Source organism: Pinus tabuliformis, chromosome 6 (genome assembly GCF_031772625.1).
Source record: "Pinus tabuliformis cultivar Carrire ecotype Pingquan chromosome 6, CPIR1, whole genome shotgun sequence".
Classification (NCBI taxonomy): Eukaryota; Viridiplantae; Streptophyta; class Pinopsida; order Pinales; family Pinaceae; genus Pinus; species Pinus tabuliformis.
In genome coordinates this window covers 2043779807-2043803738 of record NC_142292.1, presented here as the reverse complement: position 1 = coordinate 2043803738, position 23932 = coordinate 2043779807, and the positions used below count along the sequence as shown (strand labels likewise).

The following is a 23932-nucleotide window of genomic DNA, read 5'->3' as shown; positions in this document are numbered from 1 at the left end:
ATACATATGTAGTTTAATCGTAGTGGAAGTGTAGCTATCTTTTCTCAGTGAAAATGAGCAAAAATAATCTCTACTATATGAGTATTCTTATTCTTACACCAAGACAAAATAATTACATATAGTTTGTAGATTAATATTGTAAATTATATGCTCATGGGGCTTTGGATTGATGGTGAATGGGTGTTCTGTTAATGCACTCCTTGCGATTGATGGTGAATGGGTGTTCTGTTAATGCACTCCTTGCGATAGGTCACCGGTTCAAATCCCCTATGGGTGCTTAGGTAGTATTAACTAGAAAAAAAAAAATATTATAAATTATATAAGAGAATAAAATATATTATTGTAAATTATATAAGAGAATAAAATAAAGTTCCTTGATCATTCATCATATTACAAAACTTGTGTGCTTATATTTATGATTTTATATTTGAATTTAGGCTTTTGTGATCCATATCATGAAAAGTAAGAAAACTTTCGGTAAAAGCCACATGAAAAATTTAGGCCAACCATCAAGTATGGTTCTCGTCAGGGCAAGATGAAGTTCATTTTTATTTATCCAAAATAAGTTTTCCATTACTTAAAAATGAGTTTTCCATTACTTAAAAGCCACATGAAAAATTTAGGCCAACCATCAGGTATGGTTCTGGTAAGGACAAGATGAAGTTCATTTCTATTTATCCAAAATAAGTTTTCCATTACTTAAAAATGAAGTTCATTTTCTATTTATCAAGTAAAATTTTAAGGATAAAAAATTATTTTAAATCTAGAGATCTCAAGAAATTTTACTACTCCCCAATATTCAAATTATAAAATGTTTGGCCATATTTTCACAAAATATTTAATTTCCTAATAATTTTATATATTTGGTGAATTTTAAAGAAAAATCATAAAAAATTAACTAAACTATAAATTTTAAACCCAAAACTTTCCTTTCATTGTTAAAATGTATACAATTCATACGAAAATAAAAAATAATTAAATATACCAAATATTAAACCCCAAAATTTTCTTTTTATTGTTAAAATTTATTCAATTCATTGAAAATAAAAAGTAAAAAATAAAAAATAAATAATTATATACACTACAACATTCAGATGTTTGAACAAACATACCCAAGTACAACACAACAAAATCCAGATTTTACACAAATATGTCCCACATTATTCAACAAAACCATTATTAAACAAAACCAGGTAGGTGAAATCTTGTACATACATCATTCATCACATTACAAAACTTTTGTGATTATATTTATAATTTTCTATATTTGAATAGTTTTTATAAAGCTAGTCATTTTTGTTCATCCAAAATAAATTTTCCATTATTTAAAAGTGTTTTTCATTATTTGAAAGTGAGTTATTAGATAAAAATTTAAGGATAATTTTTTTTTGTAACCTTGGTGGGATTACATCATTATGTCCAATATATCATCATGGACCGATGACTTCACAATGAGTGCATTAACTGAACACCATTATATCCAATATAATTCCCTATTGGAATAGGTAGGGAATTGAACCAGTGGACTTCCCAATAAGTGCATTAATAGAACACCTGATCAACCCTATAGACAAGATAAAAAACATTATGTATGTAGAGATCTTAGGTGAATTTCTTTTTAGGGTTAAAATAAAATTATCTCATCTACAAAATTTAAACCCAATAATTTCCAATAATTTCTTTTTATGGTTAAAATTTATGAATTCAGACCTTAAAAAAATAAAAAAAAATTAAATACACCACACAGCATTCAGATGTTGGAACAAATATACCCAAATTCACCACAAACACCACACAGCATTCAGATGTGGGAACAAATATACCCAAATTCACCACAAACAACCCAGATTTTTGCACAAATATACTCGTTATTAAACAAAACCAAAACCAAAACCAGGTATTTGAACAAAATTTACCCAAGTTATTAGACAGATCATAGATTCATACACATGCAGTTTTATTTCATCTCATGTGTACAGAGTAATTTGCGCAAGGGGGACATTGGATCAGATGGAGAGCCTCTGCATAGGTATGGAGGGTGTCTGGGGGGCATTTGACAGCACAAAAGGGTGCCCCAAGAGCTGAGCAGCGGTCCATCTGTTGCGGGCATCTTTGTGCAGGCAGCATGTGATGAAGCTCCGGAAATGGGCAGACGCCGTGGAAGGAGGAGCCGGCGGATCCCCATAACAGATTGCGCACATAAGGGCCGGCCAGTCCGCCTTCTGCCCTGCTGCCAGAAACGGGAAATGCCCAGTATAGCACTCCAGCAGAGTCAACCCCAAGCTCCATATATCGCCCGCGTATCCATCGTACCGTCCGCCGTAGGTCTCGGGGTCGAATCTCTCGGGGCTCATGTAGGCACAGGTACCCACATAAGTATTACAGGGATCCAATGTCTGAGACAGAATTCTGCTAACCCCAAAGTCTGCAATTTTCACTTCTTGTCTCCTGTTTATGAGCAGATTTGAGGGCTTTATGTCTCTGTGCACGATCTTGTGACGGTGCAGATATTTCAAACCCTCCAAGACCTGCCTTGCTACCTCTGCCAGAAATCTCTCCGACATCGTGTCGGATCCCCTCTTTTCCAGCGACCCTCCGTCCATGTACTCCAACACAAAGTGGATCTCTTCCCCCTTTTCGAAAATCCCGTGACATTTCACCACATACGGGGACTCTGTTTTCTTCAGAATCTCCATTTCTCGGATTATCTGCTGCCTCACAGTCTCGTCGTGATTGCCGTGGATGACCTTCAGGGCATAAAGTTCCGAAGTCCTCCTGTGTCGGACCTTGTACACATTGCCCTCGCTTCCATGGCCAAGAATCTGAATTCGCTCCAAGTCTGCGAGATCCGAAACGTCTCTGGACACAGATGTGCTCTGCGGAGGCAGAGGAAGTCGATACAGCTGAGTCTGTTGCCGAGCAGGAATTGGGATATTCAACAGCGGATTTCTACGACCCGACATTTTTTGTTGTTGTTCAATGGATACAAACTTGATTACAGTCTGAAATGCAGAATCACAAGAAGCGAAACAGCAGAAGCCGCGGTATGGTCGTTGGAAAACCAGTGGCTCGAAAGGGGCTCAAATAGGGAAGAAATTTCCGTTGCGGGAGGAGCAGCGACATCGGCGAGAAGAATCGCAGAAAACGCAGATGATGGGGATATAAATGAGTCATGGGGGCCATCACGTGAAATGGGTGACGTGTCAGGGTCGTGGGTGACGTGGCAGTGTCATGGGATCCCAAAGTCTTTAATGTCACCCGCACGTGCTTGACAAAATGAAAATGGGGACCACCACCACCAAACTTGAACTGCGTCAAAATGTCTGTTTGCTGGGTCAAGTCGTCCCGAGTCCCGTCTACGGGGCCACCGACGGCGCCGGGAAATTTCCTTCGGCTACCGACACCAAATTCTCGCCTGTAATCCATGATGCTTTTTAAACGAGTAACCTGAACCACCCATTAATTGTACAGAGTCGTCGGGAGTTTAGACATTTGTCTTTAACCTGAGCGATTATTGAGATTCCACTATTTAAAGTCAACGTTATTATTTTTAAATATATTCAATGAGTTAAAACGTATATATTTAGCGAGTTAAAACGTGTATCTATATCTATATATATATTTAGTGAGTTAAAACTTATATTAAAAAACGTATATATTTGTTATTTTTAAATATATTTAATGAGTCAAAATGTATATATTTAGCGAGTTAAAACGTGTATATATATTTAGTGAGTTAAAACTTATATTAAAAAACGATAATGAGTTAAAACGTATATATTTAGCCAGTTAAAACGTGTATATATATATATATATAGAGTTAACTTATATTAAAAAACGTATATATTTGTTCAGTTAAAACGTGTAAATATATTAATACATATATTTAGTGAGTTAAAACTTATATTAAAAAACGTATACATTTATTCAGTTAAAACGTATAAATATATTAAAAAAATCAGGCGGTTGGGAATAAAGTTTTAATATGCTAGTTTTATTTTTATTTTTAATTATAGATGGGTTAATTATGTATGGGTTTTTGTTTTTTTTTTTCCTTTTTAATTATATGGTTGTGTTTTTTTTTTTTTTTTTGTGTATGTTTATGGCCGCCCCAAATCAGTCTGACAGCAGATTTTTTTGAAAGAATTTGGTAAAACAAAATTCAAAAAACTTGGAACGCTAGAATGTTTGAATCGTTTTTTATTGTGGAAATAGATTTAATATCATTAAGAATTTTTTGGGCACCCAAAATCTTGAAGTTTGACCGATATAACCAAAATTAAAAAAAAAATATGGTGGATTTTGCCTAAGCTTGTCAGAATTGCCATTATTTTTTGAGTTAATTTGTAGACTCTTTAGACTCAGTGATTTTTTAATATAAATATCTAAAAAATAAATTTTAAATTTTATTATAAATTAATTAAAAAGTAATAATTTGAATGGTTAAAAAATAGATTTTGTATTTACCCATCTCACCTTTCTTCAATTTTTTTTATAAAACATTTATTCTATTGTAATAAAGTTAAAAAAATAAATACTTTGAGTGAAAATAACCGTTACAGTGTACTAAATTTAAATTATTGGTATCTTAAATTATAATGCAACCAATTACTTTGAGAATGTATCTAGCGCATGGCACTCTGACGAGTAAGAGATGCACATAACTTAAAAAAAAAAAAATCAATTAAAAGGCACTCTTTTTTCTATTATTATAATTTTATATCTCAAATAAAATTTCTTTTAAAGATTTATTAGTCGAGTAAAATAACTAATTTTAGTGCGAGTAGTATGCATTCCACTACTTTGGAATAATAAATGTGGTGGCAAAGGGCATCCAAGGTCAATTAAGAACTAAGCACATTTATGCTTTTTGTCTTTGTATTTATGATTTTACATATGGGTACATAAAGCTCATCCAAACGCGGTAGCTTAAGTGCATAAAAAATATAAATAAATTTCCGATTTATAATTTAAACTCAGATATATCTTAATTTTAGATTTATTAAGTTTTAAGAGAGATAAATTTTTTTGAAATGTAAATTGTTTTTGATTTTATGTAAATTATTTTTTGATTGAAAAATTTGAGGAAAGGTTTATGTCTCAAGAAATTTGATTTCTTTATGTTTGATAGATTTTGAGGAAAGGTTTACACCTCAAGAAATTTGATTTCTCTCTATGCTTGATAGATTTGGTTTTATTTATTTTAAGATGGTTCACAAACACATCAACCTTTGACCAAACAAGCAAGGCCTAACCCCAAGGTACTTAGCAAGGAAACTCAACCAACTGAGATAACCCTTAGGGCTGTTTGATAGATTTTTGGTTAACATGGCGATTAAAATATTTTATTTATGGCACATATTGTACATATTAAAATGTTATTTTGTTATTAGCATATTTTTAAATACACTTCCCTTCAAAGTGGAAAACATATTTTTATATTATATAATCTCTCTCTCTCGAATATATATATATATATATATATATATATATATATATATAAAATTATTTTTGTTATTAATAATTTTTTAATTGTTACATGTCAATCGCATATTAAAGATTAAATACGAAAGAAATTATAACTCTCCCTCATTCCTTTAATTAGAAAACACTTTCAATGAAAAATTACACATTTTTCTCACAATGAAAAGTGAAAATATAAATTTGTTTTAATTTCAATTTTCTTTGGTTAACATGGCGATTAAAATATTTTATTTATGGCACATATTGTACATATTAAAATGTTATTTTGTTATTAGCATATTTTTAAATACAGTTCCCTTCAAAGTGGAAAACATATTTTTATATTATATAATCTCTCTCTCTCTCTCTCTCTCTCTCATATATATATATATATATTTTTGTTATTAATAATTTTTAAATTGTTACATGTCAATCGCATATTAAAGATTAAATACGAAAGAAATTATAACTCTCCCTCATTCCTTTAATTAGAAAACACTTTCAATGAAAAATTACACCTTTTTCTCACAATGAAAAGTGAAAATATAAATTTGTTTTAATTTCAATTTTCTTTTTTTGTGATTGAAATATTTCATTAATGCCTAAAATTGAAAGAGTTTATATATATATATATATATATATCACATAAAATGAACAACACAAAATGAATTACACATTTCCTTCATACTAAATTGTAATATCAAATTAAATGCCACAAGTCAACTTCATAATGAGTAGTGAAGGAATTACACATCTCCCTCATACTAAATTGTAATATCAAATTAAATGCTACAAGTCAACTTCATAATGAGTAGTGAAGGAATTACACATCTCCCTCATACTAAAGTGGAAAACAATTATAAACTAAGTTAGAAATGTTCTATTTGGAACTTGATATATTTTATTTGTGTCTCACATTGAATTTCTTTTTGTTATTACTATTTTTCAATTGGTTAATGTAAGTATTATTTTATTATTTTTAAATGTAATGTTACATGACAACATCTCCCCCATAATAGAGTGTAAAGTGTGTGTGTGTGTGGTGGTTTGGTCCTCACTAGTCTAGAGGTCCATTATTGGGCAAGGCTATGTACTGACTCTTCCTTGATTTGTGCGAATAACAAGAAGAGTATATATAAAAACAAATATTGCTTACAAAGAGGTCATCAACCTCAATTTAGAACATCAAAGATATTTTGTTCTTATAGCTAGCTTAAAAAAGAAAATTAAATTAACCAAAATAAGAATGAACACTCCTAAGCTCCATAATGTAACACACCTAGCCAGTCACTGGGGCATATTATTGTGCTTGCTATCTTTGTAACCCATTTTCTTAGGTATTTTTCTTTTATTTTACTTATTTTATGGGTGCTATGCCTGTCTAAATGCACTCTAGAATGAAATAACTCTTATACCTACATATATTTGCATAAATTGAAAATCATATGTAGTTTATATAAAGACATAAAGTATTGCAATAGAAATAAATTATCATAGAAGGAAAATACCTATCTTTCTATTATCACCAACTAGCTGCAGGCCTCAAATGTTCCTCCCAGCCATAGACCACACTACTCATTTTCTCTCAACATCAGGGCACCCCTAAGTAGGGGCTTTGACTCCATCAGGCAACAATTCACCCAAAATTAGGTACATGTCTAGTACCACAAATAAACATGGCCAAGGTACCAAACCCTGATATCCTCCAACCTACATGCTCACATCCCCCATTATTCGACACCCAAGTAGTGCACCCCTTTCTCTACACTTGTAGTCCCTTGAGCTTTGCCATTACGTCCAGGGTTTCTAATTTATCTAAAAAGGGATGTCTTAGAGTCTTGTAGCTCTAACAATGCCTACTACCCTCAGGGTCCTCTAGGTACCCTCTAAGTACCAAACCCTAACAACCTCCAACCTACAGGCTCACATCCCCCATCTGCCCTACACCCAAGTAGTGCATACCCATCTCTACACTCACAGTCCCTTAGGTTGTGCCACTACCTCCTGTGTGATGAACTAAGCCGACTAGGGAGGTTCAGAGCATTATGGCTCCAAGAGTTCACGTAGATCTCCTGACCCATAATACCACCAACCTTACTTTTATGTGCATGTCATTCCTTTGACACTTGACACCCCATAAAGTTACTTGATGGAATTTTATTTATTTATTTATTAAGTCATATGAGCCCCCCTTTAATGCACATGGAGTATTAGTGCGCCATACTATTTTCATCTTATTCATTTTACAACAATAATGTATTTATTATCATGCATAGAATATCATATTTATAACACTAGGCTTTCTAGCCTCAAAACAAATAAAAACATATGCACACATGCACTCTAGCCCCAAAACATATACACATACATGCACATGGGTACATTGGCCCCCCCCAAAGTAATTCTTGGCTCACTAGCCTAATCAATATGTACTGATTCACTAGCCTAATTTTTGTTTATACATGTTATTTACAATCTCAGAATTTAGTTGGGGTGTTGCATTCCCCTCCCCCTTATTTATGAATTGTCCTCATTGAACTATATATACATATATATTCAATAAGATTATACAAAAAGTTGAGGGTATTCTTCATTCATTGCATCTTCATGCTCCACCAAAATCATATTCGAGTTAATTACATGGTTAACATCAAGAACATACTTTCTAAGCGATGAAATATGAAACACATTATGAATAACGTGGATGTTAACAATTCAATCCTATATGCAATTGGAATAATCATTTCTATGACTTCAAATGGCCCATAATATCCTATTGCCAATTTTGCATAGCTACCCAATTTCAATGAAATTTTATTCTCCTTCACTCTCAAGAAGACACAATCTCCAATTTTAAATTTCCTATTTAAACTATTCTTATTTGCATAGATTTTTTTATCTATCATGGGTAGCCTTCAAATTCTATTTGATTTTTATTACTTGTTCTTCCATTCCCTAAGTAGGTTTGGACAAATAATAGCCTTGTCAACTCTATTGTCCCACTCACATGTGTGTTGTGTTTTCTACCATACGAAGCTTCAAATTGGCTCATCTTCAAAGATGCTTAGTACCCATTATTATATGAAAACTCCACCAAATCTAAATATTCTTCCCACTTTGATGGTTTGTCTATCACATATATCCTCAACATATCTTCAATAACTTGATTGACTCTTTTTGTTTCGCCATCTCACTTTGGATGGTATGTTGTGCTAAATTTTAAATTAGTTTCAAATCTCTTGAATAAAGCTATCCAAAATTTGGATGTAAACTTGGGATCCTTGTTTGCAATAATTTCCTTGGGCACACCATGTAGCATGGAAATATCTTTCATATAAATCTTAGCAACATCTATTTCCTTATGCATTGATTTCATTGGAGTAAAGTGTTCAACCTTAGTAAGTTTGTTGACCGCTACCATTATGGAATCATGTTTCCTCATAGTTATGGTTAAATTTGGAATAAAATCAATAGAAACAATTTCCCATTTCCACTCAGGAAAGGGTATTTGTTGTAGTAATCTAGCTAGATGTCTAGGTCCGGCTTTAACTTTTTGACATTCCACACTAGGTTATATAATCAACCACCACTTTTTAATACATTGCCAAATGTATTGTTTGTTGATTATTGAGATTGTCTTTTGGTATCGTGGATGTCTAGCATAAGGTACCCTATGCATCTCATTCAGTATTAAATTTTTCAGTCCTTGGGAATTTGGCACATAAATCCTACATTTGTACAAAATAAAATGTCATTTGATGCCTCAAACTCCTCTTGAAAGGTTTCAAACCCCAATTTTCCAAACTAGGTGTTACCATAAAAATGGTCATGTGATTTGATTCCTCCAATTTTTCCACTATGAAAGCATTGAGATGGATGACAAGCAATATAATGATCCAATCAAGATTAGGCACCTAACCCCCTAACCATTATTACATCCCACAACATCCTCGTGGATGCCCAACAAGTGGCCCCAATTTGGAAACAAGGACATGAGGAGGCTATTCTCCACTTTGAGGACATGGTTAGAGTGTTAAGTGACAAAGCCGTACAAGATGCCAAAGAAGATGGAAAGCTCTACCATACATCATGTATGTTAAGGAAAGACCACACACCCACAAAGTTTCATAATGCTTTAGGTTGGACCCCACTTTATAAGAGGATAATATAGAGAATGTGTATACAATTGATTGGACTAAAATTCAATCTACATTTCTATTGAGGATGAAAAAACACACCAGTTGGGAAGAAGAATCAAGAGAGTGGAATGAAATATAAAATGCAACAGGGTTTTATTTATTAGGAGAACTACCTAGTTATGTAGCATGTTATGTGAGACAAGCTTCCATATAGATAATGGAATAACAACTCAAGAGTTAAGACGATTAAAAAGGTAAAGTTTCCCAAGGATGGGGAAAATATAAGCATGGGGTTATGATGGGCCCTCGAATTGTACAGTTAAAGGCTTGTCTATAACCTTTATCACCTAGGAATAAATGCATTTTTGACCTTGATTGTTGTGCTTTTTTTTAGTTTACATGTCATTCCTTATGTTGATATGTGTTCCTAAGATATTTAACCATAATGATGACTTTTCTTACCTTTGGCAGCCTTATCATCCCAATGTGGACATGTTTTTGAAGGACAAAAGGCTCCTCTAGAAACCTACCATGAAGATAGGGGCATTCCCCCTTGTCAATATATACCTATAGTATCACTAAAAATCGAAGCTATCAACATTTAAAGACAAGATGGCTATGTAGCAAGACCTAGGTGAACAATTATCATGATTCTAGGGATTTTTGGAGGAAAAAACATCCCTCCTGTTAAGGAGGTTGCTCGATCTAGTAAAAGGGGCTTCCTTTTTATGGAGAAGAGAATCATATTGTTAATTTGAAAATTTCTAGATTTTTAAATTTCCATCATTGTAATGACAACTTTCCATTAATGAAAAGTTTTTTTTTTGCAATTTTTATGAGTTTCTTGAGGTTCTTAAGCACCATGGGGGGGGCCTACCCATAGGCATTTTGGAATGATTCTTGTACTTTATGTACCTTATTTCCACATGTTTCTTTAAGATGTTATAATTTCTTATTACTGTACAGTGATATCAATATAGTTTATTATTCATATAGGTGCTTGAAAATGACATTTCTTATTTGTTGAGTGATGTTCATAATTTTCATGAGTTATGATTAATTGCATGTACTTGATTGCACATTTCTTGAATCATTGATTTGTTGCACCCATGCCATTTCTAAGGTTTTATGTAAAATTATAGGTCTTCCTTTATAAATACAAGTTTCCCTGTAACATATACCTGAGAGCTTGTTTTTGCATTATTCTTGAAGATCTCATGTTGGTTATTTGCAGAACAACCCACTTAGTCATTTTGGCATGGTTAACTGATTGAAGAGAAAATGATGAAGTTGTCACTGCTACAAGATTTCTTGTAGGATAAAAAATTGTGTTATTTCTATTTTTTTGAATGGATTGATTTAAGTTTTTGCACACATTTGCATAACATTATTTTCCTTGCAACATAGTATAGTTCCTAAAGTCCCATTATAGTAGTTTGTGTTCTTGAATGTTTCTTTTTAACATTTTTAGTTCCACAACTTTGTTTCCTTTGATTCCTGTAACATTAATTTTGAATTTCAATTCCCGCACTTAGATTCTTGAGTCATCACCTTTTATTAGGTTACACCAATTAAAGTGACAACCGATTAGCATTACCACTTTGTTCACTTGATCAAGAAAGTCATATTTTTCATAGGTTAGTGTGCATTAAAAGAAAGGAAAAACTATAGATTGCATACATAATGTGTGATACATATTAATTTTGTACAAACCTCGAGTTGGCATATTAAAGTTGAGATCCTTAGGGATACAACAATTTTGTCAAAATAATAAGGGCCATCAAATAGAAATGAGTATTTCAATTTTTCATTGGAAAATAATTGTTTTTTACATTTTTTAATATTAATGATTTAATTCCTCAATCAAATTACTTCACTTTTCGTAGAAAACTTCTCTTGAACCTATCCGAAAATTTGAATAAGGGGATTTAAGGAGGAATGTACTCAAGGATGGTGGTTATTGTTTTGGATGAATATTTTATGTCTGTTTTTGACTAATCACTTGAAATTCCTCATACACAAAGCAAGCTACTGAAATAAAAGTAAACAATTAATGTCCTTCAAGCACATATAATCAAATAATTTGCACTCAAGTATTAGTGAAGAACATTCAAGCATTCAAGTTGTTGACCATATCAACCATATCAACATTCAACATCATCTTTCATCAATTCAACTTCAAACTTTTCTTTTCTATGAAGTTAATTTTTTATTCCTAAAAAACATGATTTTACATCAAAATTTAGAGAATCTTGTTTTGACCTGCCACTAGGGAAACCATATGAAGCACAAAAATCCAGTTTCCATAATAACCAAATATTTTTTTCCTGATTTTAAGACAAAATAGATAAAAATATTGTCTAAGATACATAATCTCTAGGGTCACTTTTAAACTGAAAACTAAATAATCTAGGACTAAAAAAAAATAAAAAGTACTAGTATTAAAACCATTAAGATTTGTTAAATTTTGAGGCTTTAATAGGGACATGATCCTTCTTATCTCTTAGAGAAGAGTTTGGAGCAGGGGGTAGGTTGAGGTGGGTCTCAATTCTCCCATGTATATAGTCCATCAAATACATATGCAAGTCTGAATCTTGTCCAGTTGAAGGAGAATCTCTTCTCTAGATTCATTCATGTCCAACAACACTTGACCTAGCTACAGTTTGAGATGCCAGTAAATATATACAATGTGCATGGAGTGATTATAATAGCCTCTAGAGTATCTCGTTTCAAGGACCAAGTCCACGACCACTGCAAGAACCTTAGAGTTTATTAGGCATCCTATTTCATCTACAATATCTCATTTCACTTGGACAATTTCCTCTTAAACTTGTGGAAGAGTGAGTTCTTGAAATCTAATAGTGAAGTTCTCAGCTTGGTGCTAGGCTCAAGAGCCTATACTCTAGTGATAATAATTTTCTCCTCACCATATGGAGGCATGCTAATAGGGAATATTTAAAGTTGACTAGGGAGAGAGGGTGGCATAGAGTAGGAAAAGAAAAAAAGGAGATGAATGGGAATGGAAAAGCTAGAGAGAATGAGATGAAAATAAAAAGCAGAGGGAGAGATGGCATTTTTGGAGTGCTAAAAAGGCCTGGCATTTGAGGCAACCATATGATAAAATCCCATCATCTGAACCATTGAGGCAAGAGGCAAGGGAAGGGTAAGAGTGCCACTTCACCAAGGGAACTTGTATATCAAAATTGAATAAACATAGGGACCTAGAGACCTCATCTGGGAGGTCAAGTTGGGGTTGAGTAACAAGCAAGAAACAATGAAAATCCACAATACTGCCCATAGAAATACTTGAGGCCAAGCTAATGGAGCAAACCAAATCCTCGTCATAATGAAACACAAAATGTGAAATGATGCCATGTGCGTTCGATAATCAATGTTCTACATGTGTAAGATGAAGCCATTGTGCTCAATGAAACCTTCTTACCTCTAGACATGGCCAAAGAGCATCATGAGGCCTAGCTAGATTGAAGAATCCAATGATTGAGGAAGGTGGAGAAAAAACCATCCAAATATTTGAGTGAGTTGAGAAATTTCTAGCAGTAACACAAATCCAAAGGACAAGGCTATAATCATGAAGGTTGTGTTAAATTCCATGGAAACCAAGAATTATGGGATGGTTGTATTTAATTTCATGGGGAGAAGGCATTTCCACATGCAACCCATTTAATAACTAGTTGGATGACAACCAAACCCCCCACCCCCCCCCCCCCCCTCACCCAAAAAAAAAATTGTTTCACACTAAGCAACCCATATAGCCTAAAGAGAATCATCATGGGCCAAGTGTAGACAAATTTTCTTCAGATACAAATTTGAGATTAACTGTCATAGGGATAATTCAACTTTAAACTTAAAATTAGTTTTGAAAAATATATTTGCTATAGTTCCTTTGTCAGTGTGAAATTAAACTTGAGTTGAATTGTAATTTTTAGGTGCATTCTCAGTTGAACCCCATACTAAAAAAGTAATTGATTCATTGCATTTCTAAATCCATATGGTTGATTCAAAATTGACAAGGTTGAGAGGTTAAATCTCCAATCCATCGTAAAAATCATATGTTGGGGTGATTTTGCAGTAATATTTGGCACCCAAGCTTTTTGGACATGAAATCAAGTGAGTATGATATAAAAGAAAGAAGTGCAAGCAAGAATGTTCAAGAAAATGTGATAATAGTGACGATTAAAATCATGGAATTGATTTCCTTGTTGGAAATTTTTGCTAGAAACAACTAAGGCCAATTCAACTATAATGACCAATGAAACAATGGATAATGTTATCACATGTTTTTGAGTCATGCAAACAAAGGTCCATGTTCTTTAAACTCAATCCCAAATATTAAATAATGCAATAAAGGATCTCAAAAATTAAAAATTAGTGAAGCATTATGAATTAGTTCTTGTTTAGAACAACCCTCTCTTTGATGATGACGATGGTGATGATAATTCTTGTCAAGAATTCACTTATGAAAAACTTAGTGAGACAATTGTAGATGAAGATGTTGTACATGATCACGTTTAGCATGATACTTTCAACTGCGTTGTAAGGCATTGAAAATAAATACAAATAAAAAAAAATAGCTTGGTCTAGGATATGGTGACGATAATAACTTTCATATCTTAGATTACCCAAAACCACTTAAGTTTGTGAGTGCGAGATTTTTTGATAAAGAGACGTCATGATCCAGGTTAGATGTTGGTGGCCACCCACCTATCCCATTTGGACCCCCACAACTGTCTCTTTCAGTTTTTCAGTTTCCGTAATTGTAGCACAATTTACTATTTTGAGCAGTTTTTTTAGGTCCTGAACTTCCAGAGTCGTTTTGAGGCCTTAAATGACGTTTTTTGGGAAATATGGGAGCAACATGGGTCCATGGACGGATGTTGCTCTTCCCAAAGTGATAGTTCTTGGATAGATCTTTCTAACTAGCTATTGTACGCGTCAAATAGAGATCGGGTGCCAAAGTTACGACCTTGGGAAATTGATGTACCAATTTACCCAAACGAGGCCCACAATTTGGTGTTTTATCTTCTAGGGTTAGGTTTTGGGATGTTAAGCATTTTCCATTGTTTCTCAACAATAAATAGGCCTTCGAGCCTCATTGTAACACAGTTCAGAGGCATGTAGCCGCCACATCTCTTCTCAGAGATAAGCTACCATCGCCCTAGTGGTTTATTTCCATTTCTGTTGTAAGCATATTTTAGTATTTTACAGTAATGAAATGAAGTATTATTTCCACTGCATCTTTGTGTATATGGTTATCTCTGTATTTTGTTGTGTTCCTATTTATATCCAGATCAGTGGTATCAGAGCAGTCTGCTTTTTCTCTATTTTTCTTTGCATGTCCCCAACGAGGTCGGGATATAAGGAGTTAGGGCTTGAACTGGTCGAACCTTTGCAAGACCAGCCTCATAAATCCCAACGACCTCCCATGGTGAATGAGAAGAAAGATGAGGGGGCAGGAGATCCTATCAAAATCTTGCTTGAAGAAGCCCTCGAGCAGCAAAGGAACACGATGATGGACAACTTTGCGCAGATCCTTCAGCGGCTACCCAGAGGTGACGCATTGGCTTCCAATAGCTACTCTGGAAATGCCACACCGTTTAAGGTACAATTTAATTTTGAAATCCCCATATTCGAGGGTCAAATAGACACAGATGCTGTAGATAAATGGTTAAATCTGCTAGATGTGTAATTTTCTTTTCATGAATTTTCGAGTCGGGAAAAGATTGTTTTCGCTCTTCTCAAAGTAGCCCCCCACGTCAAGGACTGGTGGGAAACCTACTACGAGTAGAAGAATGAAAGTATGGGCTCACTATTTTCAGCCACACCCACTTGGGATTCATTCCAGGATGCCATCAAGGACCAGTACTACACTGTCAAAAGCTACGAGGACAAATACATAAAGTGGACCACACTGCGGCAGGGAAGGGACCATGATGTGCCAGAGTTCACAAACACTTTTCATACCCTTCGCACACAGTTGGGTATCAAAGATTCTAATCTGCATCTGGTACTCAACTACCGCGAATGCCTACATAGATACATCCAGGAAGAGATGGAGTTCCTGAACATCTCCTCACTCAGCACGATGTACCGATATGCTATCAAAATCGAGAAAAAGTTCAAACAGAAGAATTGAGACTTTAGATCTGTAAATCCGAAACCCAAAGGACAAAGCCAAGGCGGGGTGACCCAAGACAACCCGTCGAAGCTGCAAGAAAAGAACAACACCACAAAGCTGAAGAAGGACATAAGAAAGTGGTTTGAGTTCCACAAGAGTCCCACTCATAACACATGTGAGTGTCGGACCAAGCAGTCGTTGGTGGCCGAGTTGAAGGCTTCCGAATTAGATGCATGTTCCAACCTTGAGCTAGAACCCGACAAGGGGAATGGCAAAGGGAAGCAGATCATTAATGCGGATCCCAACACCACTGTTGCCACCGCCAAGATCCAAAAAAATGAGGCCGAAGATCCAGAGGAGGGGGAACGTATTTTCCACTCACAGATGTGGGTGAAGGGTTCGCCGCTGCAATTCATTGTCGACAGTGGCAGCTAAAAGAACCTCATTTCAACAGAGATCATGAAGCGGTTGGGCTTACCGACTACATGACACCCATAGCTGTACAGTAGTGGGTGGCTTCATGAAGGACGAGATCTCAAAGTTTGCTAGCAGTGATACCTTCCCTACAACATCAAGCCCTTCATAGACGGGGTAGTGTGTGATGTTACACCTCTAGATGTTTGTGATGTACTATTAGGCCAACCATACTTGTGGAGGCGACATGCTGTGTATGAGTCAAGGCCTCGCGCTGTCATTATTTCTTTGGATAATTCATTATACAGGATACCAGAGATAGCCCCACCTACTGCCACCTCTTTGATCACTGCCAAGAAAGGCAGCAAGCTCATCTCCCAGACTAGGAAATTCATTTTTTGTTTGGTTCGCTCCCAAAGTAAGGTGAAGATCATTGCTACATCCATGACCCCCGCGAAGGGTTCCTCCACGCAGTAGCAACAACAAAGGGATACGGTCATGACAGAACACAAGAACAACTTCTACTCACCCACAGGGGTACCACACAAGTTTCAGGTGGGCGACAAAGTTTGGTTACATCTGTAGAAAGAACACCTTATAAGAGCCCATCAGAAGCTTAGACCACTCCAACATGGTCCTTATAGCAGTACCAAGGCTGTGGGTAACAATGCTTTGGAGCACAACATTCCTCCATTCCTTCTCTTATACCGAGTGTTCAATGTGGATCGTCGTCGACCATGCTTCCCACCATTACTGGACACATCCGAGATTGCAGAACAACTCACCAGGGACCAAGTTCAGCAGATGGAGGAACTCAACGCAATAGGGACCATTGCTTCCTAAGGGGGGAGGAATGATCAAGGTTGGATGTTGGTGGCCACCCACCTATCTCATTTGGACCCCCAAAACTGTCTCTTTCAGTTTTTTAGTTTCCGTAATTGTAGCACAATTTACTATTTTGAGCAGTTTTTTTGGGTCCTGAACTTCCAGAGTTGTTTTAAGGCCCTAAAAAACGTTTTTTGGGAAATCTGGGAGCAACATGGGTCCATGGATCGATGTTGTGCTTCCCAAAGTAATAGTTCTCAGATAGATCTTTCTAACAAGCTATTGTATGCGTCAAACGGAGATTGGGTGCCAAAGTTATGACCCCGGGAAATTGATGTACCAATTTACCCAAATGGGGCCCAGAATTTGGCATTTCATCTTCTAGGGTTAGGTTTTGGGATGTTAAGGGTTTTCCATTGTTTCTCAATAATAAATAGGCCTTCGAGACTCATTGTAACACAGTTCAAAGACATGTAGCCACCACATCTCTTCTCATAGATAAGCTACCATCGCCCTAGCTGGTTTATTTCCATTTCTGTTGTAAGCATATTTCAGTATTTTACAGTAATGAAATGAAGTATTATTTCTGCTGCATCTTTGTGTATATGATTATCTCTGTATTTTGTTGCATTCCTGTTTAAATCCGGATCATGTCAAAAGTCAATGAAGAAAACAAAAGTGTTAACATTACATTTGCAATGGTCATATTGAATATCAATGTTATGATTTTCATCATTATTAGCATTATGACAAGAAGAATCATTCATCGACAAATGTTCCAAATGAAAAAACCTTTAAGATTAAAGATTCATTACGAGTTGATCAATCCTTGGTAATTAATAACCAAGAAATTATATTAGCCTTAACAAAGAATTCAATCTCGAGTAAAGAGAATTATTGCAACATAATGGTACTTTTTGGTACCTCAAAGTGGTGAGTACAATGATAAAATTTTCATGCACTTTGTGGGGGGGTTTCAAGTGAAGACATTTCATGGTTAGCAAAAAACCACTTTTAGTCAAAAAAGGGGAGAATTAATGATTCTCGTTAGACTTAAAGTTTCAATTAAAAAAAATATGAATTACCATATGAGCAAACAAATCACTAGATGGGAAACAAAAATATTGTCAGATAGGAAAACAAATTTCCTGACAGACAATAATTAAAATTGCCAGATGAGCAAACAAAACCCTGGATAGGAAACAAACAAAATCTTTATATGAGAAAACAAATTTCCATATGCACAACAAACAAATCTCTAGATGGATATCAATAGTTTTTAGATGGTAAACTTTGGAATAATTATGGTTCAATGTCTTACAAATGAATCATAAATATGATGTAGGATTGAGATGTTGATATCTAGAGCAATATTGTGGATATTTTGTTCACCATATATATTTTTCAATTTACCTAGGGTTCATCTGGGTCATAAATTCCTTAAATATGAAACAATAAATAAAGAGAAATGTATGTTCCAATTAATCCACATGCTTTGTCACTTCTAATTAGCTCATTTGTATTCCTTATTGACATAAGTGGGGAATTATTTTTTCCCAAGGTAATCCAATACAATCCCTTACTTTTGAGTACATCCTCCAAGTGGGATTTCCATGAGAGGTAGTTGGTATTGGTAAGCAAAAGTTAAATTGGAGTGGCCATATTAAACTATGTAGGTAATATAGATTTATAAGTTGAAATTAATTATCTCGATGGGAACTCTAAAAAATAGGTTGTTAAAAAAACTGCACTGAAATTGGACTTCATTTGTGAAAGTTATGTTCATTTTTAAAAAGGAATTAACAATAACAAAGTACCATGTGGCAAGTAGAAGTCGGTCCACGTGGTGATGAATATTGCTAAGAAAGGAAAAAATCATTTTCCTCATTGGCTTTGCCTATAAGCTCATTTTTAAAAATAAGTTACTTATGAAGTTATCCATTTTCATAAACAAAGTGAGAATAACTTTTATAGTGAATTTAATTTATAGGTTAGATGAGTGCTAAATGTAACTAGAAAAATAATATTAAAATTATTTTATAGTGATGAGACTTGAACTCAAAACCTCTTACTAAATAAAGAAAATTTCAACCATGTGAGCTAGTGCAAAACACATAATTATACTAATGACAGATGAATATGGGATGGGGTGGTTGTTATTGTTCTAATTCAGCTAGTGAAAAAACACACAACAATACTAATGGAAGAGGATGAGGGTGTTGTTGTTTTTGCTTCACCTTGAAGTGAAAACTTACTAAAAATGCATGCTCATCCAAAAATAAAAAATAATATGAAAAAAAATAATCCTAAAACTCAAGAACAATGAGGTTGAATCTCAATTAGCTTACCTGGAATTTTCTCTTTTTTGTGATTTCTTGATCTAGGTAGGTATTGGTGGCCACCCGCCTATTCCACTTGGACCCCCAACAATTTATCTCTTAGTCTTTCAATTGTAGCATAGTCTACTATTTATGGAAGTTTTTCGGGTCTTGGACTTCCTGATCCATTTTGAGGCCCTAAACGATGTTTTGAGGGAAGACAGAGAGACCAAAAAAGTCTCAAACTAGTTTACTTTTTATTTTGGCCCTCTCTTCGATATCTTCGAATCAAGGTATTATGGTAGCCAAACGGAGATCGTATGCCAAAGTTATGACCCCGGGAAGGTGATGTACTAATCTACTCAAATGGGGCCAACAATTTTGGCACTTCATCTCCTAGGGTTAGGTTTTTGGATGTTTAGGGTTTTCCATTGTTTCTCAATAATAAATAGGACTTTGAGCCTTATTGTAACACAGTTCAGATGCATGTAGCCGCCACATCTCTCCTCAGAGATAAGTTACCATCGCCCGAGCTAGTTTGTTTCCATTCTATTTGTAAGCATATTTCAGTATTTGATATTAATGAAATGAAGTGTTATTTTTGCTGCATATATGTATTTATGGTTATATCTGTGATTTTTTGCATTCCTATTTAAGTTTGGATCAATGGTATCAGAGCGGTCTCATCTTTCTATGTTTTTCTTTGCATGTCCCCAACAAGGTTGGGATCTAAGGAGTTAGGGCTTGAACTGGTTGAACCTTTACATGAACAACCTCACAAATCTCGATGGCCTCCCATGGCGAAAGAGAATAAAGATGAGAGGGTAGGAGATCCTTTCAAAATCTTGCTCAAAGAAGCCCTCGAGTGACAGCGGAACAAAATGATGGACAACTTTTCCTAGATCCTTCAGTGACTACCCAAAGGCGACACATCTTATTCCAATATCCACTCTGGAAGCACCATTCTCTTTAAGGTGGAAGTTAATTTTGACCTCCCCATATTTGAAGGTTAGATAGATGTGGATGTCGTATATAAATAGTTAAATCTATTAGAAGGCTATTTTTTTGTTCATGAATTTTCCAGTCGAGAAGATATTACTTTTGCACTTCTTAAAGCACCCCCCACATCAAGGACTGGTGGGAAACCTACTATGAGAAGAAGGATGGAAGTACACCCTCACTATTTTCAGTTGCACCCACTTGGAATTCATTCTGGGATGCCATCAAGGAGCCGTACTACCCTGTCAGGAGCTACGAGGATAAGTACATAAAATGGACCACGCTGTGACAGGGAAGGGACCAAGACATGCGAGAGTTTACCAATGTTTTTCATACCCTTCGCACGAAGTTGGGTATCAAAGATTTTGAGCGACATTTGGTACTCAAGCACCACAACTGTCTACACAAGACAAGATGGAGTTCCTAGACATCTCCTAACTTGGAACAACATACCGATATGCTATTGAGATTGAGCAGAAGTTTAAACAAAAGAAATGAGACTTTGGATCTGCGAATTCGAAGCAAGGGAAAGGAACCCCAAAGTTGCATAGAAATGGACAAAGCTAAGGCGGGGCGACCGAGGACAACCTGCTAAAGCCACATGAAAAGAAAAACACCTTGAAGACAAAGAAGGACACAGAAAATGGTGTGAGTTACATAAGAGCTCCACTCACAACACAAGTGAGTTGCAAGCCAAGTAGTCGTTGGTGATCAAGCTGAAGGCTTCTGAATCAAACACATCTTTTGACTCTGAGTGAGAACCCGACAAGGGGAATGATAAAGGGAAGGAGATCATTGATGCAGAGCCCAATGCCACCATGGCCACCACCAAGATCGAGAAGAATGAGCCTGAAGATCCAAAGGAAGAGGAATGCCTCTTCCACTCACAGATGTGGGTGAATCGTTCTCCGCTGCAATTCATTATTGAAAACAGGAGCCAAAAGAACCTCATTTCAGCATAGGTCATAATGCAGTTGGGTCTACTGACTACAACACATCCACAACTATGCACCATTGGGTGGCTTCACCAAGGACTAGATCTCCACGTCAGCCAATAATGTTTCCTTCCCTATAACATTAATCCCTTCATGGATGACTTACTATGTGATGTTTCTCCTCTTCAAGTTTGTGATGTATTATTAGGACAACCATACTTGTGGAAGTGACATGTTGTATATGAGTCTAGGCCTCACTCTATGATTATTACTTTAGGTAATAAGTTGTACATGATACTAGAGGTAGCATCGCCTATTTCCATCTATTTGATCTCTGCAAAGCAATGTAGTAAGATAATTTCACAGACCAGGAAATTTGTTTTCCACCCTTAGGGAAAGAAGAATATTGTGGACACAACTTCCAAACATGGCTCCTCTGCACAACAAAAACAAATGGATATGGTCGTGGAGGACTACAAGGACATTTTCACCTCACTTACGGGGGTACCTCTGCACTGTCAAGTCAAGCACTCCATTGATATGACCCTGGGTGTGCTGCTACCCAATGGACTGATCTATCAATGCTTTTGTTATGGATAAATATGAGATCAAGAGGTAGATTTAGGAGCTTTTTGAGAAAGGGCACATCAGACCAAGCTCATCACCTTGTGGGAGCCCGATTGTATTGGTACAAAAGAAGGACGGGACCTGGAGACTCTATATTGACTATTAGGTGCTGAACAAGATCACTATCCAGAATAGGTACCCAATGCCACTAATTGACGACCTTCTAGATCAACTCAAGGGGGCCAAATATTTTAGCAAGATTGAATTGAAGTCCAGTTATCACCAGGTGCATATCGAACCCTCTGATGTGTGGAAGACTACCTTCAAATCCATGGAGGGCCTTTTTGAATGGTTGGTCATGCCTTTCGGGTTGACAAATGCCCCCATAACCTTCATGAGATTGATAGACGACATCTTGTAACCCTTCACCAATGAATTTGTGGTGGTGTATTTAGATGACATCTTGATTTTAGATGATGAATAAGGGGAAGTAGGGGTTGAACGAAATAAAACTTTAACAGGGGTTGGAACACAACTCGGAGGAGCTGCTTCAGGACTCAAATCAGCAAAATCTTGTCTTTTCTCTTGCTTCCTGAGGATCTTTGGGATTAGGTTCGGATTTTCAAAAACAGCCGGAGGGTCTGGATCTGGATTTGACCTTATATATCGTGGATTCTTCTTGGGAGCCAGTTTCCGAATGTTGTTATCTGGTATCTTTATGGGAATATTTTTGAAATTGGCAAGGAACTGTCAGATTTTGAAATGGCTGTGTATAGCTTAAAGCTAGCATGAAGATTGACTGAAGCAGCTTTTATTTGCTTCTGTTCATGTAAGACAGGAACAGTTTCAAAGGCTTCCTGGCTGACATTCAGGCTTCATCTGTAGTTTTAAGGGATATACAACAATTAGAAAAGTGATTCGCTTAGTGGATTTTTCCAACCTTCTTAGTGAAATTAACTGAGGATGTTCCCCAGTGGAGTCGCCATTATGTTATGACTCAGGTTGTCCCCCAGGTTGGAGTAAAGGGATACGGCCAAGGTAACCACAAACCAACTTTGGACTGCAGGTTCTAGCCCACTTGCAGTCAGAGAGGGCTCTCTCTTTATGATTTAGCTTTGTTGATGATGATTTTAGGTTAGCTATTGAGTTCAGGGATTTTTGTTTGTGTTTTGTTTGTGTTTTGGTGGGAAAATTGATGTTTTCAAGTAAAGAGGCAAGTGTAGTGTGAAAGTTTCAAACCATTGGGCATGGAGTCAAGGAAGTAAGACTGCTGGTGCGTTTTCTTGGTCACAAGAGGAATAAGGAGCAAGGTAGCTGCATATGGGACAATTTTCCAAATTTAAAGGATGGAAAGAATGCTAAGGAAGGAGAGGCAATTAAGAATCTCTCAGTCAGCTTAACAGAGGAAAGTGGATGATCTCTATCTAAGGGCAGTAAAGAATCCTTAGATAACTGTCAAACACATGTGAATAAGAGTAAATATGAGCCACAAGGAATTCATATTCATGTCCAGTTCATTTCAGATGAAAAACATAAAGAAATAGCAGAAACTGAGCCTAGAGTGCAGTTAAACAAGTTCTAAGCTAATCTTTCTTTTTGCTATTTGGATGGTGAAAAATGAAAATAGAGGTAAGAGGCACTTATTGATTCATGTTGTAGCACAAGAATTCAATCATTCAGTCTCTAGAGACCAGTAACAACAGATCAGGCAGTCATTCTTCCAATCTCTTCAGCAATCTTTGATTAAAGAAAAGTATCAGAAATACAGTGCGAGTCTCTAATGAAAAGTTATCAATTAACCAACCCTTGAAACAATACAGTGGGTGGTATATATAGGGAAAATTCTCCAAAATTGTTTATTACAGCTGTGACCTAAGCAGGTCTGAAAGTAAATGATTACTCTAACCTAAACTTATAAATGCAAAAAAATATCTATGAGCTGCACTGAGGGCAGCCGTATCAGAACTGAACCAATGTGTTGTCCTCGGTGGCTTGGTGCAGTGCTTCGGCAATAACTGAGCATGGACTTCTGCTCCATTGTAGTTTGGTGGCTTTAAGTGCTTTAACTGTGATTTGAGAGCTGGGATGGGCTTACACCTCCTGACTTGACTCTGCTGGAGGCCAATTAATGCTGAC

General features: G+C 35.8%; 1 pseudogene; it reads right to left on the bottom strand.

Annotated features, from left to right (window-relative positions):
• Positions 1 to 1848: 1848 nt before the first annotated feature.
• Positions 1849 to 3144, bottom strand: LOC149267459 (mitogen-activated protein kinase kinase 9 pseudogene; annotated as a pseudogene).
• Positions 3145 to 23932: the final 20788 nt, after the last annotated feature.